The following is an 18,554-nucleotide window of genomic DNA, read 5'->3' on the forward strand; positions in this document are numbered from 1 at the left end:
ACACCGTAACCAAGGGGTGTGGCCTTGAGGTTTTTACCCGGCCCCCTGCCCCCCCCAACTAGAACAGGTGATGCCCTAAGTTGAAACGCATTTGGGCAAATGTTTCGATGTAGCTTACAAAAATTTGAGATATTAAAGAGAATTATCTACTTTATAATGTTATGAAAAATGATATTTGTAACAAACATCTGCTTATTATTATTTTAATTCTACTACATTTGTAGTTTATGTTCCTTTTGTAATTCCTACTACTTTTTATGCATTTGTTCTGTTTGTCAGGATGAAAAGTTACAAAACAGCAGATTTGGTTATTTCAGCTTTTAAATGGGATCTGATGCTGCCTCCTAATGATCATAAAATAATTAGAAAAGGATAGGCCATAAAAAGCTATATTCCACACATTCTAATGTAGAGCCAGAAACAATGGTATTTGAGCTCTTTAAATATCCTGTATTTGACACCACATTGTAATCATGTGTAGGTCTGATGTCAGCTCTGTAGTGAATTGTCCTATATGAAAATGGAGTCAGAAATGGGCTTTAGCTGGACAACATGGAGCAAGATGGCAAGTACCTACCTCGTTATTGGCATAATGGAGGGTGAATTAACTGCATTTGTATTTTTCTGTTGCATTTGTCTTGGGTCATGGTATACCATCTCCAAGTAAAGGCAGAGATGAGAATATTGAAGAATGCTTTCCCTAAGAGCTAGGGTTGATTTGCATTGACTTCTGACCCTGTGTTTTACTCTCCTTCCATTTAGAGAAGGCAGTGAGGACTACTTCCTTCTTAGGAAAGATAAACTTCCCACTCTTACCTCAAGTAAATGTGCATGGCTAAGGTAGGGAGCTCGGATATGAAGCTGGTTCAAAGTACAAAGTGTGGTGACTCTCCGAAGTTCAGCTAGGCACACTGGTATTTGCAGGCTGCATTTCACCAGCTTTGTCAGTGAGAACCATCTTTAGAAACCACTGCTGCCTGACTTCCGGGCAGCAGCTTTTAGTGAGGTACTGCGGAAGTCTGCAGAGCAGTGATGGTTTCTTCTGCTCTTCTTCTGATTCTTTCTGCATGAAAATATTCCACATGACAAACACCGTCTGCCAGGGAAATTGTCAATTATCTCCGTGCTGACTCATAATGTTGACAAAGGCGGGTGTTGGAAAAATTCTGGAAACATTCTCAAAGATAGGAACCTGATTGCTTATCTAACTTGGTTGGATAGAAACGAATGATAATCCTAGCAGCCTGTAAAATAGAACACCAGGAACCATGACATGAAGTCTCAAATGTTTACTTAAATTAGTACCTATAGTCACCTAGAATTTGGCAAATCTCGAGGCTTTTGTGTTTAAATACAAACAATACAGAACTGTGGAATGTGCTGGCTACTCCTGATGGCACTAACGACAGCCCAAGAGGTTCAAACTCTTTGCTGAGAAGGTTGTTAAGAGATCAGGGGAGGGGCTGGAGAGATGGCTCAGTGGTTAAGAGCACTGTCTGTTCTTCCAGAGGTCCTGAGTTCAACTCCCAGCAACTACATGGTGGCTCACAATCATCTCTAGTGGGATCTGATGCCCTCTTCTGGCATAAAGTTGTACATGCAGATAAAGCACTCATATACATAAATAAATAATAAAAAAAATCTTAAAAAAAAAAAGAGACCAGGGAATTACCATGGTTAGATACAAAGGTTGGTCTTTTATAGACTAAGGTTGGTGTGGTCAAATCAGATTTGGGTCTGATCTTAAGGAGTGATATCTAAGAATTAGGACAATGATACAAAAAAAGAAGTAAGGTATTTGCAATGGAGGGGCTGTAGAGGGCTTGCTGTGCAACATTGAGAATCTGAGTTCAAATCCCTAGAAACCAGGTTTTAAAAAGTGGTCACGGCCACTTGTGCACCTGTAACCCCAGCCCTGTGGGAGACAGAGACAGAAGAATTACTTGAGCTTGCTAGCTCCAGGCTCAGCGAGAGACCCAGTCTCAAGACAGTAAGGTAGAACTAGAGCAGGACATTCAATGCTGTCTTCTCTACTTTCTCTATTTGCATGGGTGCATGCACCTATATAACATATACAACATGCACACACATATACAACACATACACACATATATAACCACAGATATACACAGACACATACAATATATATACATATACAACATATATAAGTGTACACACAACATATATACATCCAGCATATATATTCACAACATATATACAAATACAACATATGTACACATACAGCATACACACACACACACACACACACACACACACACACACACACAAACACACATTAAAATATGTGCTTGAAATGGAGGTATGTGAGTAGATTCAGATAACTCCAGGTTTGCGAGTCCTGTAGAGCATCCTGAAGGCAAGTGATAAGAACCTGCCAGGAGCTGCCGGGAAGAGAGAGAGTATGAACACGCTGGAAGTGATGTCCCATCACTATTGCTGTATTCAGTTTGATGGAAGAAAATCATCAGGTCCAGCCCACCCTCACATGGAGGACATCTCTAACAAGAAGACACACAACGTACATATGAGATTTTACACAACGGTTCTATAAAATTTTTCAAAATTAAAAAACATTTAAAATAAATCATTTATCATTAAGGCCTTTTATAAAAAGTGAAACTATGAAGAAAAGTATTGGTGAAATTATTAAGGTCACTCCACAGAGTTAAAAGATTTATTTAATGGCGTAACTTACAAATTAAGGGATAGGTAGGTTGCAGGGTCTGGGGAAGGTGTATCGCAGTCCAGCAGTGTTCTCTGGAGCTCTGCTAGAGCGCTCGCTCATCCAGATCTCGGGTCTCCGGGCGTCTCCCTTGGCCCCGCCTTGTAGGTGTGACAGTTGCCGAAGTCTCAATGGGGGTTGGAACTTCCAGATCAAAGCTGGAATGGCTACCCACTACAGAAAAGCATGATATAAAGGTCACTCATCACTTCTTCACTTCTGAGGAGGAAGAAGGATAATGTCACTGAAAAGTTAAAAGGCACCATGTCTTAATGCAGACTCCATAGCAACTGTGTTTCTCAGGCCACCATGTTAGCACACAAAAGACACAAGTACAGTCCTCTATCATCCCTTGTGCTCTAATGTGTGTGTAAAGTGTTGCATGATGGCAGGCTATTTTATTATTTTTTTTGTGTGTGTGTTTGTGTGTGTGTGGTATGAATGGTGTATATGTGGACGATATATGTGTGGGTGCAGTCTATGTGGTATATGTGTGGTGTATGTGTGTATAGTATATGTATATGATGTGTGTGTCATACATATGTGCATGGTATATGTGTGTGTGCTGTCTTGTGGTGTATGTATGTGTGGTATATATATGTGCTATATGTGTGTGTGGTATACATGTGTGGTGCATATGTGGTATAAGTATGTGGTGTATTTATATGGTGTGTTTGTTATATGTGTGTGATGTCGGTGTGTTGTTATGTGTATGTGGTTTATGTGTGTGGTGTGTGTATGGCATACATGTGTAGTATGTGTGTGTATATTTGTGTGGTATATGTGAATATAGACTATGTACATGTGTGGGCAGAGGAAGTTCTAAAGTCTGGACCATTGGGTGCTGGCTTTCATTCACTCAGGTTTCTCCCATGAGACTATGATGTTAGCATCATGGATCCCAACATGGATGTTGGGATCACTGTACAGTTGGGAAGCGAGTGGGCAGGCCTGAACCTGGGGCCTTGAGACCTGGCATAATATCAAGTATGGACATACAGTGCACTATAAAGTTGCGTGCTCTTTCCGCCACTTACATGCCACTTCTGTACCTGACTGCCTACATGAGGGTATGTCAGGGATGCACTTGTAGAACTGTTCTCTCTCCATCTGCAGTGCATCTTTTATCTAGGTTGTTATGTTATCATCTGGATGCCTTAGCTCTGAGGATGCATGTTCATATTGATGTTTTGCGAGAATTTGAGCACAAAGATCCCACTCTTGAAGTATCCTGTCTTTATTTGTTTACATCTCATGCTGTACCCTATGATACGATTTAATAAAGTTTATCAAGATACAGAATGGCATTAAGGAAAAAATGAAGAAGGAAAATGGAGGTCCAAAGAAAAGCAAGGTGAAGCTATAGGTACATGGAGTTTGCAAGGCACATTGTAATTGATCAATGGAGCTGTTCGGTAGGTGGGGACACCTGCAGGGATTTTTGCAGCTTTTAAAAAATTTGTTTATGCTTCATTTTGCTTTGAGAAATCAATATGAAGGCAGCTATGGAAGCTATGCCATTCATGATCTATAAAATAGTCATTACTATTGTGCAGAAGTACAATGATGTCAGTCCCTTGAAAGATTTACATTATTTTTAGAATTTTAGTATCATATTCTGTTAATTTTAATACATACTGAGAAACATTTAAACATGTAAGAAGAATTGAGAAAAATATAAGCAGATTAAATAGGAATTTATATGACACAAACGCATTGAATCTTTATCCTAAAGGAAATTTGGCCATCTAGTCAACCTCCTTACCTCACATATGAAGAAACTGATAGATATAGACAGAAATATATCCAGGATCATACAAATTGTCACTATACTAAACTCTAAAATCCTCAATGCCACTAACCAAATCTAGGGTTGGGACATTTTCAGTGAAAATAGTGAATGGATGAGGTCAACACTTGCAGTCTTGAAGGAAAACCAAAGGTGAATATCCTAGTTTGCCTCCTGCTGTGATAAACACTGTGATCAGAGGCAGGCTGGCGAGGAAAAGTCTTACTTGACTTATAAGTTGGCTTAAAGCAAAGAGTGGGTTGATGTAAGTCCACAAGTCTGTCATGGAGGGAAGTTAGGGCAGGAACTCAAGGTAGGAACCCGGAGAGAGGAACCAAAGCAGACACCATGGAAGAAAGTTGCTTCCTGACTTGCTCTCCATGGTTTGCTCAGCTTACATTTCTATGCAAACCAGAACCACCTGCCCAAGGTGGTACTGCCCACAGGAGACTGAACTCTCACATCAATTGCTAATCAAGAAAATACCCCAAAGACATAACCATAGACCAATGTGATGGAAGCATTTTCACAAATGAGATTCCCTTTCACCAGAGGATTCCGTCTGTGTCAAGCTGACAAAATCTAATTGCACGATGAATTTATTACGTTTTAGCTAAGGAAGAATTGGTTAGGTTAAGTTTTATAAAATAGGTTGATATTGTATATAGGAATTGAGGGAGGATTTGTTTAGGACTTAGTGGGTTTATGCCAGTCCAATGGGTACAGTTGAAATCTTAAACAAAGAAGTGAGCTGACAGTATTTGGCCATCAGCCTTTGAGGCAAGTTCCATGGAGCCAGATGGCTGCCGAGTGGTAGGTTTTCAGAGTGTGAGATGCCACTGACTTGGCCTTTAGAGGCCAGTTCCCTGAAACAAGTTGTCACTTACTGATTAGGAAGGTTAAACCAGCTCTGATGGTCCTTTATTACTATGGCTACAAAATCAGCATCTCACAAGAGTATGGGGTTTTCGTTTTTAAAATAAACTTCCAGAAGAAAAAAATGTTCAAGATAGAGAATATGTAATTATGTAGAAGAGTTTGATTTCTTTATACCACACAGAGAAAAATATTGAGAAACAGAAGGAGGCCTAAGAAGAAAGCAGGCACAATGTTTCCTTACAGGAGAGAGACCATTTTCCTCCTGTACAAGCAAGGAGCTGCAAATGGAGATTCTTTTCTTCTAGTTGTACACTGGAGACTTACAATTTCTCTGCAATTGAGCCTTTTGGATCTTGGCACTGAATGCACATTTCTGCCCTGGACTCTCACTGTGCTTCTTCCAGAGGCATATTCAACATTCACTTGTCATTTTACAGAAGCATCCTAGGTCACAGCAGTGAGTCAAGCTGCAGTCCTCAGTAGAAGATGCAAAAATGCATCTCTACTCTGCATTTTTCTTCTCGCCCAAACCTACTTCATGTATTTCATAGCACATTGAATTAGACGTATCATCCCTAAAGTTAATCACAGAGAAGGGACTGCCATTCTTCTTTCTTCCATGACTACATTCACCTTAGGGGCATGGTTAAAATATGAGTGACTTCCTGTGTCTAGTGTTTTACCCAGGTTCTTTGGTGATTACCCAGGTTTTTTGGCGAGAGCATTTATGCTCTTATCCAGCCTTCCGTGATTAGGTCTACATTGGGCTCCTTTTCATATCAAGAACCCATGCCTTCACTTTGAGTTTATTCCAGCTCCCACATGAATTGATGTCATTTCCCTTGTGTTTATTATCTGCTTCACTTAAAGATGCTACAAAGAAAGCTGGTTTTGGTGTTGGTGGATGACGTGGCCACTTTCCTATACAGGGCTGTATTTTCAGCACCAGAAGCTTTGAAATCTGGCTTACAAACTTTACTCAGGTATTTTAAGTTTTTGGAAGCCAAAATTCTCTCTTTCTCTTGGGACACATACTACGACAACACGTAGGCTAACACATTAGTGGTGGCAAGTATGTGGTAGATGGCCAGTTACCTCAGAACACCAGTGCTAAACAAAAATTAAAGGAGACTGCTGTTTTGAACTGAAATTATTGAACTAGACACCATCATACTAGACTAGTCTAAAAGGGAATAATTCATACTAAATGCCATGTGAGCAAATGGAAACTTTAAGGGACATCTAAAGTCTATAAAAGAGACGTATCCCTGCCCTGCCCCCAAGATGGGAGGTTCCAGTCTATTTATCATGCATAACAATAGTCTTCCTTGTTTTCCTACCTGTGCAAGCATGCATGCACACAGGTGCACGCGCACACACACATACACATGCTACACACACACACACACACACACACAGAGAGAGAGAGAGAGAGAGAGAGAGAGAGAGAGAGAGAGAGAGAGAGAGAGAGAGAACTTGAAGTAACCACTACAGACTATAAAGTAGGATACACAAGGAGTCAAAGCTAGAAGACACCCAACTAAATAAGTCACACAGGGGCCCTTTCTCTTCAAATGACTATGAGCATAGACTATTAAAATTTAGGAGCCGTGCTGGAGAGATGACTCAGTAGTTAAGAGTACTTGCCACTTTTACAGAGGACCTGTTAATCTCAATTCCCAGCACTCACACGGTAGCTCACAACCACTTGTAACTCCAGTTCTAGCAGATCTGACACCCTTTTCTGACTTTTGTGGGAACTAGGCACACATGTAGTACATGTATGTCTATACATGCAGGAGAACACTAATACACAAATTGAAAATACAAAATATTTAAAATAATTGGCGGGCCTGCAGGGTAAATGTGTTTTCTTCCAAGACTGACAACCTGAGCATGATCCCTGGAACCCACATAGTGGCAGAAAGAAACTACTCCTGCAAGTTGTCCACTGATCTCCACTGTACACACACACACACACACACACACACACACACACACACACACACACACACACACACGTAGCTGAAGTTTTCCTGTGTCTCTCCCAGTCTGCAGCTGCTCAGACCCAGCTAAACACACAGAGGCTTATATTAATTAAAACTGCTTGGCCATTAATTCAGGTTAACTACTGACTAGCTCTTACACTTAAACTCAGCCAACACTTAAACTCAGCCAATTTTCGTTAATCTATATGTCGCCATGTGTTCCATGGCTTTATCTGTGTGCCATTACATGCTGCTCCCTGGACAGTGGGCTGGTATCTCCTGACTCTGCCTTCCTCTCCTAGAATTCTCCTCGTCTGCTTGCCTGCCTATACTTCCTGCCTGGCTACTGGTCAGTCAGCATTTTATTTATCAACCAATCAGAGTAACACATATTCACAGCATATAGAACATCCACAGCGTGCACACACACACACACACACACACACACACACACACACAACGCACACACACACAGTTTAATTAAGGGGGGGTCAGTGAAAACATCTCATTTTTTTTTCTTATTTCTATCTAGTGGGTAGCCCTTGTCACAATTATGGGCTTTGCTTTCTATGCAGAGGTATTTGGCAGAATCTTTTTGCTTCTGATATCAAAAACCCTTCTTGCTGGGTGGTGGTGGTACATACCTTTGATCCCAGCACTCGGTAGGCAGAGGCAGGCGGATTTCTGAGTTCAAGGCCAGCCTTGTCTACAGTAAGGTCCAGGACAGCCAGAGCTACACAGAGAACCCCAGTCTCAAAAAAAAAAAATGAAAACAAGACAAACAAACAAAAAGAACCCTTCTTTGGTAACCTCTTGGCCGAACTTATGTTTTGGTGGAGCTCACATGAGTCTCATTCTATTTTGATTCTGACAAATGCCCTTTGGTGTCAAGGAACAGTTTTCTCAGAAGACATCATTGATCAACCCCCATGTGATCTGATGTTGATTGGCCTTTCATGCTGGGATGAACTTACTCTGATTGTTGGTCTGATGTGATCTCATACTGTAAGGGGGTGACAGACAACTGGAAGTCAAAGTCAAAACTCTTTAAACCAATGCAGGCAACAAAGAGGTTTAGAAGACGATGCTCTTCAACAGAGTTCATCTGGAGTCCATTATTAGGCTGAACCCTCTCTGTCCTACAGACGATGACAAGCACTGTGCTACCACAGTCATACTCTCCAGATGAAAAATCTTACTGTGACCTTGCAAGCCATTTTGCTCTGGGAAGATTATATATGTTCCATACCTTAATTTGCTCATTGACATTTTAGAATTTAAATGAGAGATTATACAAAGTACTTAGTTTTCAATTAATAATGGCAAACAAAAACAAAGACACACATAAGCTCTGATCACGTAGACTGTTAAGATTTTAGACTGTTAATAGTGAGACAGAGTTGTGTGGCAACAATTTTTTTTTAAGGTATCAGCGCTCTATCTGCATGTATGCCTACATGCTATCAGAGGGCTTCACATCACAATATAGATGGTTGTGAACCACCATGTAGTTGCTGGGAATTGAACTCAGGACCTCTGGAAGAGCAGCCAGTGCTCTTAACTACTGAGCCATCTCTCCAGCCCATGTATGGCAACAAATTTACCAGGCAGCTAAATGCCAATTATATTCACCACAAAATGAAACAAGGTCACCTGCCTAAATCACCTGCCAAAACCATAAGGTTCTTGTTTGCAAGTCTTATATAAACATTAAATCAATGTTTATGTTTTAGATGAAGCAGTTTACATAGTTGTTTGCTTGTTTTAGTCTTGCACTTTTTTCTTCTAGGTGAGAAGTGAACAGTGTAACTTAGATTCTAGCTAGAAAGGGCTAAAACAATAAACTTGAGCAACCCTGCATAGCAAAACCACCTTCATACAAGTAGAAAATCAACAGAAGTGGTAAATGGATAGATAGCCAAGAACAGTTTCATGTTAACTCCGATGTTACTGTTGAGATCCCAGGATCGGGCCTCTGGTTACGTTCCTTCTGTGTTCCTTACACCCCAGATATGTTTGTTTCATCTGTGAAATAAATGCTGCTTAGCAACTGCAATAAGCAAAATGGGTTAAAAAGCACTGATCTATTATTTATCACAGTTTCTTGGATCAGTTGTTTGTTTCTTTTGTTGGGTTAACCAAGGATTTTTCACTACCTTGGCTGGCAAGTGGCCTGGAAGGTCCAGAGAGGCTTATTTCCATGTCCTGCTTTTCACCTGAATTCTAGGGATTTGAACTCAGGTCCTCATGCTTGCTCAACATGTGCTCTTACCTACCAACTATCTTCCCCTTTTAAAAATTTTACTTTCCAAATAAACCTTGTGCACCCCTTCTCTACTCAGTGTGTCCAAGGAGGTGTTATCTAGTCTGTCTCAGTAGCTTCCATTAGTGTATGCCAATTCTACTTTTTCTACACTTATTTCTACACACACACACACACACACACACACACACACACACCACACACATGCATATACTCATGCACTCATACACATGCATGTGAACTCACGCATAGCCATGCACACACACATACATCTCTGCACTTACTACACATCCACCCATGCATGTACACACACACAATATGTGCACACATGTACCTCACACACATGTACACACACACACACACACACACACACACACACACACACACACACAGTGATTCTTCTAAATGCATCAGATCATGCACTTTTCTTGTGCAAAGCTTTCCAGTGGTGTTTCCTTCTTTTTAGAACAAGATGTGACGTCTGTGCTAACATCGGGAGTCTGTGCATTTCTTCTGTTCCTCCTCATCTCTGCCTTTGATCATTCTCTCTGATCACTTTATTTCTGCACATTCAGCTGAAGCTCAGGGAACAAGACGTTCTGGCCTATTCTGTTTTCCTGAAGCTCTGAACATCTCACCGTCTGTTTTAACTTTGGGCCATTCCTTTGAACTTTCTGCACTCAGCATCCCATTGGCTCATTCCATTCCTCATGCATGTCTCACCCAGATCAAACGTGAGCTGGCAGGGGGCTTTTGACTCTTTGAAAATATTTATTTTTCTTTTTGATACCATGTTTTATTTTCTCCAGTCTCTTTTTACCACCCCACCTGAGCATGCACTAATACATGTGATTTTTTTTTCACCTTGTTAATAATACATTTAATGTTCTGTAAGATCAGGGCAAGAATTTTTTTTAAAGATTTTTTTGGGCCCTTTATATCCTGAGCATCTTGAACTGTGCCTGGTGCATGCTAAAACTTCAGTGAATTAATGAATGAATGAACCTCTCTTAGGTAATTCTCTGTATTATAGAAGCCAAACTACCGTTTTCTCTGCTATCAATGGGCAAGCCAGTTTAATGCACATAGGATGACACTGGGGAGCAAATCCTGCTCATTACCTTTGAAGCACACTGGGAGCCAGGCAGCTCCTTCATAACTTGCGATTTATTCTAGGAAAACTATGTTTGAAGTCCTCACTTCCATATTTCAAAGGACTGATGTAGGAGAAAATAAAGTAACTTTCAAGCCTCAGACAAAATTCCCTGTAAACCAGACACTACGTCAGCACTTTCTGTCTGCTTTAGTCATGATGAGTTGAAAACATGCGTTGCTGGCTGACAGATTGTCTGCAGGATCATGGGTTACCATGACTATGACACTTTTGAATAAAATAAAGGCACAAGTAGTATGTGCCTTTATGTTAGGAGTCCTAACATCTCCCTGGGATTTGTCTAAATGGTTGACAAATGTTTTAAGCAAGATAATTCCTTTGCTGTAAAATCAGGGAAGTAACAAATAAAAATAAGACCTCTTTTTAGACATTATTTGAAATTTATTTAATTAAAAAATTATTTTTAACATGTATAGATATTTTTGCCTGTAGATATGTCTGTGCACTACCTGTGTGCCTGGTGCCTGCAGAGGCCAGAAGATGCCATTAGATTCCCTTGAACTGGAGCTGCAGGTGGTTGTGAGCTGACATGTGGGTGCCGGGAATCAAAACCAGGGTCCTCTGAAAGAGCTGCCGGTTCTCTTAACTGTGGATCCATCTCTCCAGGCCCATACATTTGTTTGATTCTTAAAAGCCTCAATTTTCCTTTAAAAGATGGCATACTCCTCCTGCTCCTGCCTGACTCTGCTGGCTACCTCCTACAATACCAGGGGTCTACGCACCAGCCAGCACTGTGCAAAGTGAGGTTCGCACTTGACACCAATAACTCTCTGGTTTTTACTCTTGTTTTGACACAAGATGACTGAAGTTTCAACTGTCAAATTAACTTGCTCAGACTTCCCAGTGCAGTTAGAGTTTAAATCTCGACTTGTTTGATTCATTACAGCACAGGCCGCAAAACCTCATACGATGTTGTTTTAACTTACTTTCCAAACGCTGAGATAAAGCACTTTACGGAGTGAAGGATTATTTCTGGATTACAATCTAAGGTATAATCCATCATGACAAGGAAGTCGAGGCAGCAGGAGCCTGAAACAGCTTGTCACATCACATCCACAATTAGGAAACAGGGAGAGATGAATTCATGCTCAGCTCCCCTTCTCGATTTATACAGCCTAGAATCCCAGCACAGGAATGGGGACAGTCACTGTGAGAAGATCTTCTCATTTTAATGAAGGCAATCAAGAACCCCCACAGGCATGCCCAGAGGCCCAGCTCCCAGGTGATTTTAGATTCTGTCAAGTTGACCTTTAATACTCACTATTACATATGTGTTTAGGTTAAAAACATAAATGATGCAAAGGGAACATCGGGTACTATAGCCAACCTGTAGGGCATACAGCATTTTTAGAGGCATCTTGCTGTGGGAATCTTTTGGAATAAGTATGGATGAGAGTGGAAGAGAGATGTCATGGGTGGACTGAAGACAGGATAGCTCCTGAAAGGCCTCAGTATAGGATCCAGTTTTCATTTTCACTTTATACTGGAAAACCATACGGTGGGGTGGGTAAGCAAGTAAGATTCTACCGAAGTGTACATGGCTGTCAGCAGGGTGTTAGGGGCAACAGCCCATTGTTTCAGTTATTTCTCCAGGCCTGTCTGTTCCAGATAGCAAGTGAAGTTGTGCTTGGCAATAGGCAGTACAGTCAGTGCTTTAAGTAAATCACTAAATAAATCAATATATCAGTACACAATAATTGGTCTTCTCTATCTTATTCTACTTCAATCCCAAATGAAATCAAACAGCTATAACAAAACCTCTGTACTATAACAGAAACACAGACCACTATTTGGAAACCATGTGGCCTAGAAACTGTTAAATACTGACCTTTGTTCACCATTTTATCCTCAGCCGTGATCACTTTGCCAGCACGCACATAGTAGTGCTAAACAAGTACTTCTCTTTTACTTTTTTTTTTGCCAAGTAAAAATGTTATAATTACTCAATGCCATGTTCTATCTATCACCACATGGAGGAATAAAGGCCGAGGGCCTTTCTTCAGCACATCACGGATTTCAGCGTGAGTGGGCCTGGGTGAGAAATCCAGGAGACAGAATGAACGGAAACCACACAGTTCTCCTAAAGCAGGTGAAGGCAGGAACATGATGAGAGAAACCCTTCCTGATTTGGTGCGCTGCAGCCCTGTATCCAATCGCAGGGCATGCCAGCTATGTGCTTTTAATTCTGGTGAGTGTCTGGCTAAGTAAAGTCACCACTAGTGCTTGAAGTAAGGAAACTAGTCTGAGCATCTTGCCCAAGCACAGGAGGGCTTCTTATTTTTATTATTTATTTATTTATTTATTTATTTATCTATCTATCTATCTATCTATCTATCTATTTATTTATTTATTTATTTATTTATTTACAGTGCTGGGTTAGAACTCAGGGCTTTGCAAATATTAGGCAAACATTCCACCACTGAGCTGCAGCTCCAGCTCAGCACAGGATTTTTTTTTTTTCCAAAATAATACTTTTATTGTTTTTTTTTGGAATTTCACATCAAATACCCTGATCATACTCACTTCCCAGTCCTTCTATGTCTGTCCCCTCTCTTGTGAACACCCTTCCTTGTGATTTTGGAGATTCAGCTGTGTATTAAAGCTATACTTTGACTGATCAAGGGTCCATCAACTGGGAAGCCATTTATCATGGAATATTTGGTGTTATACAGCCTTAATATTCAGCTGCGCCTTGCTATGAATTTCTTGTGGACCCATATATTACTAGACCGTTTGGCAAACAGTTCAGCTCCTCAGACCTGCTGAACCTCTAGGTAACTAACTCCCCCTCTGAGCCTAGGAGACAAGCAGGCTGTAGATGCATAGCTTTGCTTCTTGTACAGCACTCGGGAGGCAGAGCCAGGCGGATCTCTGTGAGTTCGAGGCCAGCCTGGGCTACCAAGTGAGGTCCAGGACAGGCGCAAAGCTACACAGAGAAACCCTGTCTCGAAAAACCAAAACAAAAAACAAACAAACAAACAAAAAAAAAAAACAAAAAAAAAACAAAGGAAGCTCAGACCTTCCCCTTCCTTCCGGCCTAGGGGTATGGCAGAGAGACTGACTGAGGACAAGAGGGCTTTTTGCATAACCAGGTGCAGTAAGGACTGGAGCGGAATTCCACAGGCAGACACGGAACTGCAGCAGAGAGAAGAGAGGAAGACAGAGATTCTGTAGACGGTAAAGCGGATCTCTTGCAGAGTTTATCAGGGCCAGGGGTAAGGCGACAGGAACGATAGATGGAGGATGAATTCAGGAACAGAGGACAAAGATGAGATCAAAAGCATAAGGGCTCAGTTATGACCAGGGCTGTGAGGGGACAGAAAAAGTAGGTACAAAGAGGAACTGAGACTCACGACGGAACTGAAGCTGTATAGATAGAGTTTTGTCATAAAGGAATAAAGTAAACAGACAAAAGAGCGTAGTGTACGTAGATTCCTTCCCCTCAGATACCCCACGCTGGTTGTAGCGTCTTTCCTAGGACTCTGGGAGGAATTTTCTCAGGGCTGGAACTTGGGAAATTCCGTTACCCCCCTCCCCCGCCCCCAACAAAATAAAAAATAATAGAAAAGCAAGCCCAATTTGTGTTGCCCATATACTCACTGGAGCATGGGCAAACTCCCAGTGGGCACCCCCTAAAGACAACCGAGTCCTTTCCCACCCACACCCTCACCTGAAGCCATCAATTGTGGAGAGCTACACTTCAGCATTCTTATCACAATTTTAAAGAATTCTCTTTGATGCCTTCCTTTTTAGGCTGTTACTTGGGGGCGGGGGAGGTTGGGGAGTAGGGGTTGTCACAGAAGCCTTTCATGTCCCTCTTTCCCAATTGCTGCACAGGATTTTTATGAGGCAGAAGCAGTCTTTAAACTTCAATGTGCATGGATCTGATCTCTTCTTCCCCAGTGAAGGATGTGTTAGCTTTCCAGCCCTGTGACACAATACCAGAGAAATTGATTTAAAAAAAAGAAACAGCTTATTTAGGCTTTGTTTTCTACAGGTTTCACTCCAAGAACATTTGACTTGATTCTTTTTAGGGTTGTGGGGAGACAGTGTATCATGGTAGAAGCGTGTGGTGGGGGGAAGAGAGAAAAGAGAGATAGAGAAAAGGGGGCAAGGAACAAAATATACCCTTCAAGGGTGTGCTCCTCATTGCCCTACTTCCTCCAACTACAGTGTGCTTCCTAAAGTTTTCATCACCTCCCACTAGCCTATAAACCCTTAACTACATTCATGCATTGATGACCAGATAGAATGAACTAAGGTGTAGTTATAGATAAGTAGATTTATTAGAGAGCCTTACAGGCTGTGGTTTGAATAGTCCAAAAGTGGCTGCCTCCAAAGGAAAGGCCAAGGATCCAGTAGTTGTTTAGTCCACAAGACAGATGTGTCAGCAGTCCAATCTGCTGTTGTGGTACCAGAGAGGTCCTAGAGAGCTGCAGATTTTCAGTCTACTTGGATTCCTGAAGAAGTGGGTTCTCACACCAGCAAAAGAATGACTCAGGAACAGGATTGTAGCTGAACTTTTTTCCGGTCCTGCCCAGCCCATCAGCTGCTTATAAAATAATCATTTAGAAGCTTATATTAAATTATATCATATTAAAACTATTTGGCCATTAGCTCAGGCCTATCACTGACTAGCTCTCACATTTAAACTCAGCCCATTTCTGTTAATCTATATGTCGCCACATGTTCTGTGGCTTTACCTGTGTGCCATTACATGCTGCTCCTTGGACAGCAGACTGGCATTTCCTGACTCAGCCTTCCTCTTCCCAGAATTCTCCTTGTCTGATTATCCCACTTATACTTCCTGCCTGGCTCCTGGCCAGTCAGCATTTTATTTATCAACCAAATCAGAGCAACACTCACTCATAGCATACAGAACAACATACCCATTATTTCTGTGTGTTTACTTGGGTCTGAGTGGCTGCCAGACCATGGGGCCAGGGGGCTGTGGGAGCTGGGCAGGACCAGAAAAGCTTTCAGCTATGCAGGATAGATGAACTTGCCAGTGCAAATTAAGGGTGGGCAGGCAAGCAGCAAGAGCCTTCTTCTTTCATGCCCTTTTATGTGGGCTGCCACTAGAAAGTGCAGACAAGATTTAAGGTACATCTTCTGACCTCAGATGGTCCAGATTTAGGGTAGGTCTTCCCACCTCAGATAATCCAACTGAGAAAAATACCTCACAGGTGCATCCAGCTGCTTGGGTTTTAGTTAATTCCATATGTGGTTCAGTTGACAACCAGCATTAACCATCACTGATCAGTCTGTGCCTTTCTACACAGTGCTCTCCTGCGTATTCAAGTTAAGAATTTCATCACTGGCTTTATTGACTTTAATTACTTATTCAAATTCTGTAAGAGTACTTTAAAACTTAGTACATTAGTCTATCCTTAATGATTCAGTGCTAACCACTGAATCATTCTAAATAATACTATAATAGGGTGACAACATCAAGGTCAACTACTTTTGGAACCCAGTGAACTTACTACTCACAGAGTGTTAAGAATATCAACGGGAGAGCTGAGTAGTGGTGGCACACGCCTTTAATCCCAGCACTCAGGAGGCAGAGGCAGGCAGATCTCCGTGAGTTTGAAGCTAGCCTGGCCTACAGAGAGAGATCTAGAACAGGCACCAAAACTACACAGAGAAAACTTGCCTCAAAAAAAAAAAAAACTAGAAAAGAAATAACATTCAAACAGTAGCTGTCTTAGTTATATATCTATTGCTGTGATAAATCATCTTAATGAAAGCAACTCATGGAAGAAAGAATTTATTTTGGCTTCAGTTCCTGAGGGATTTGATCCATCACGCATGGAGGGCATAGCAGCAGGGGCAGGAGGCTCACTTGTGGTGATATTTTGTTTGTGCTTTTACAAATAAATCTTGCTTGGAGATCAGAGTGTGGAGCTAGTCACTAGAGGCCAGGCAGTGGTGGCACACACCTTCAATTCCAGCACTTGGGAGGCAGAAACAGGAAGTGATATGGCTGGGCAGAGAGAGGAAGGGATAAGGTGGGTGGAGACAGAAGCTTGGCCCCTCTCAGGCTGAGGTAAGAAGTCTCTCTAGTGGCTGGCTCCTTTACTGATCTTTCAGCATTTACCCCAATATCTGGCTCCAGGTTTTTATTTAAGACCAATTAGGATTCATGCAACCCTTACTGGTCATGTTGTATCTGTACTTAAGAAACAGAGAGTGAACAGAAAGTGGAGGCTGACCATGGAGACTCCAGGTACCACCCCAGTGATCCACTTCTTCCAATGAGGCCCTACCTCCTAAAGGTTTTTCAGTGTTCTCATATAGAACATCAGCTCGGGATCAATTGCTCAAACATGGGAGGGGGACAGTTCACATTCAAGTCACAACAGTACTTTATATAAACATCTAAAGCTATGATCCAAGTATCCCCAAATCTTTGTAACTATATATTTCAATGAATCTTATACTAGAATTTTTAGAATTAAACTGTTTTTGTTGCAAATAATGTTTAAATTTTATTAGCATGTATTAATTGAATAAAGCAATAGGACTATTATATTTTTATGTGTGTCTGTTAGAGTTCTCTAGAGGAACTTAAGTGATAGAATGGGCATATATTACAAAGGCGATTTATTAGACTGTGTTACATGGTATGATCTGGGTCGTCCAAGAGAGGGTGTCTGCATGCTGTCAAGAGATGCTGAGCCAGCAGCTTCCCAGTCCCCGAGACTGGATGCCTTGGCAGTTTCAATCTGTGCTGAAGACCCCAGGATTTCCGGAGAGCCACTAGTCTTCCCTTCACATTAGAACGCCACATCTGGGTTCTGATGGCGGCAAAGGCTAGCATCAGTGGCAGCAACAGTGTGGATGCACACTCCAGCAAGGTTGAAGGTGGGTAAGCAAGAATCCCTGCTTTCTCCTCAGCTTTCTGTTCAGGGGAGGATCTCCCCCAACAACTCCTAGGTAATCCTTCCTAGAAACATCCTCACAGACCTGGTCCAAAGGCATGTATGTAGTTGACTTGATCCCAGATTCATTCAACTTGACAATCAGGATTAATCATCACATTGTATATAATTAACTTTTATTATATTCACTCTTTTCTCCTTTCCCTTCCTCTCACTGTTACTTTTCCTCTTTCCTAATAGTTATCCCTCTACCTTCATGTCTGCTTAGTTATTTTAAGGTTAAATATGTATATGCTTGTATAAACATACATGTCTCATCAGAGTGATCTCTTTGGCATGGTGATTTCAACTACTTTGGGAATACAACCAAGAATAGGATTGCTATATTGTACTGTATATGGTAGCTCTAAGTTTTATGAGGAAATCTCACACTATTTTCTATAGTTCCTGTACTAACTTACATTACTGCCAACAGTGTAAGAGTTCCCTGTTCTCCACATCCTCACCAAAGCTCGTTATCTTACAAAAAAAAAAAAATTCTAAAGAGGCTAGCAGCAGCAACAAATGCCTAGTTAGAAGTGATAAATAGAAAGTAAACTTAAAGAAACAACAGCAGGGGCTGAGGCTGTAACGCGGTGGTTCAATACTGCCCGGCATGTGTTGAACCCTAGGCTCAATCCTTAGCAACAGAGGTACACATGCACATACACACACACACATACATGTGCAAATCAGTAGCATTTCCATAAACAACAAAGTAACTGACAAAGAAATTAAGATGATAATCTCACCTATAACAGCCTAAGAATAGAATAACTGTTTAACCAATCATTT

This window comes from Peromyscus californicus, unplaced genomic scaffold (genome assembly GCF_007827085.1).
Source record: "Peromyscus californicus insignis strain IS unplaced genomic scaffold, ASM782708v3 Scaffold_6__1_contigs__length_162567912, whole genome shotgun sequence".
Taxonomy (NCBI): Eukaryota; Metazoa; Chordata; class Mammalia; order Rodentia; family Cricetidae; genus Peromyscus; species Peromyscus californicus.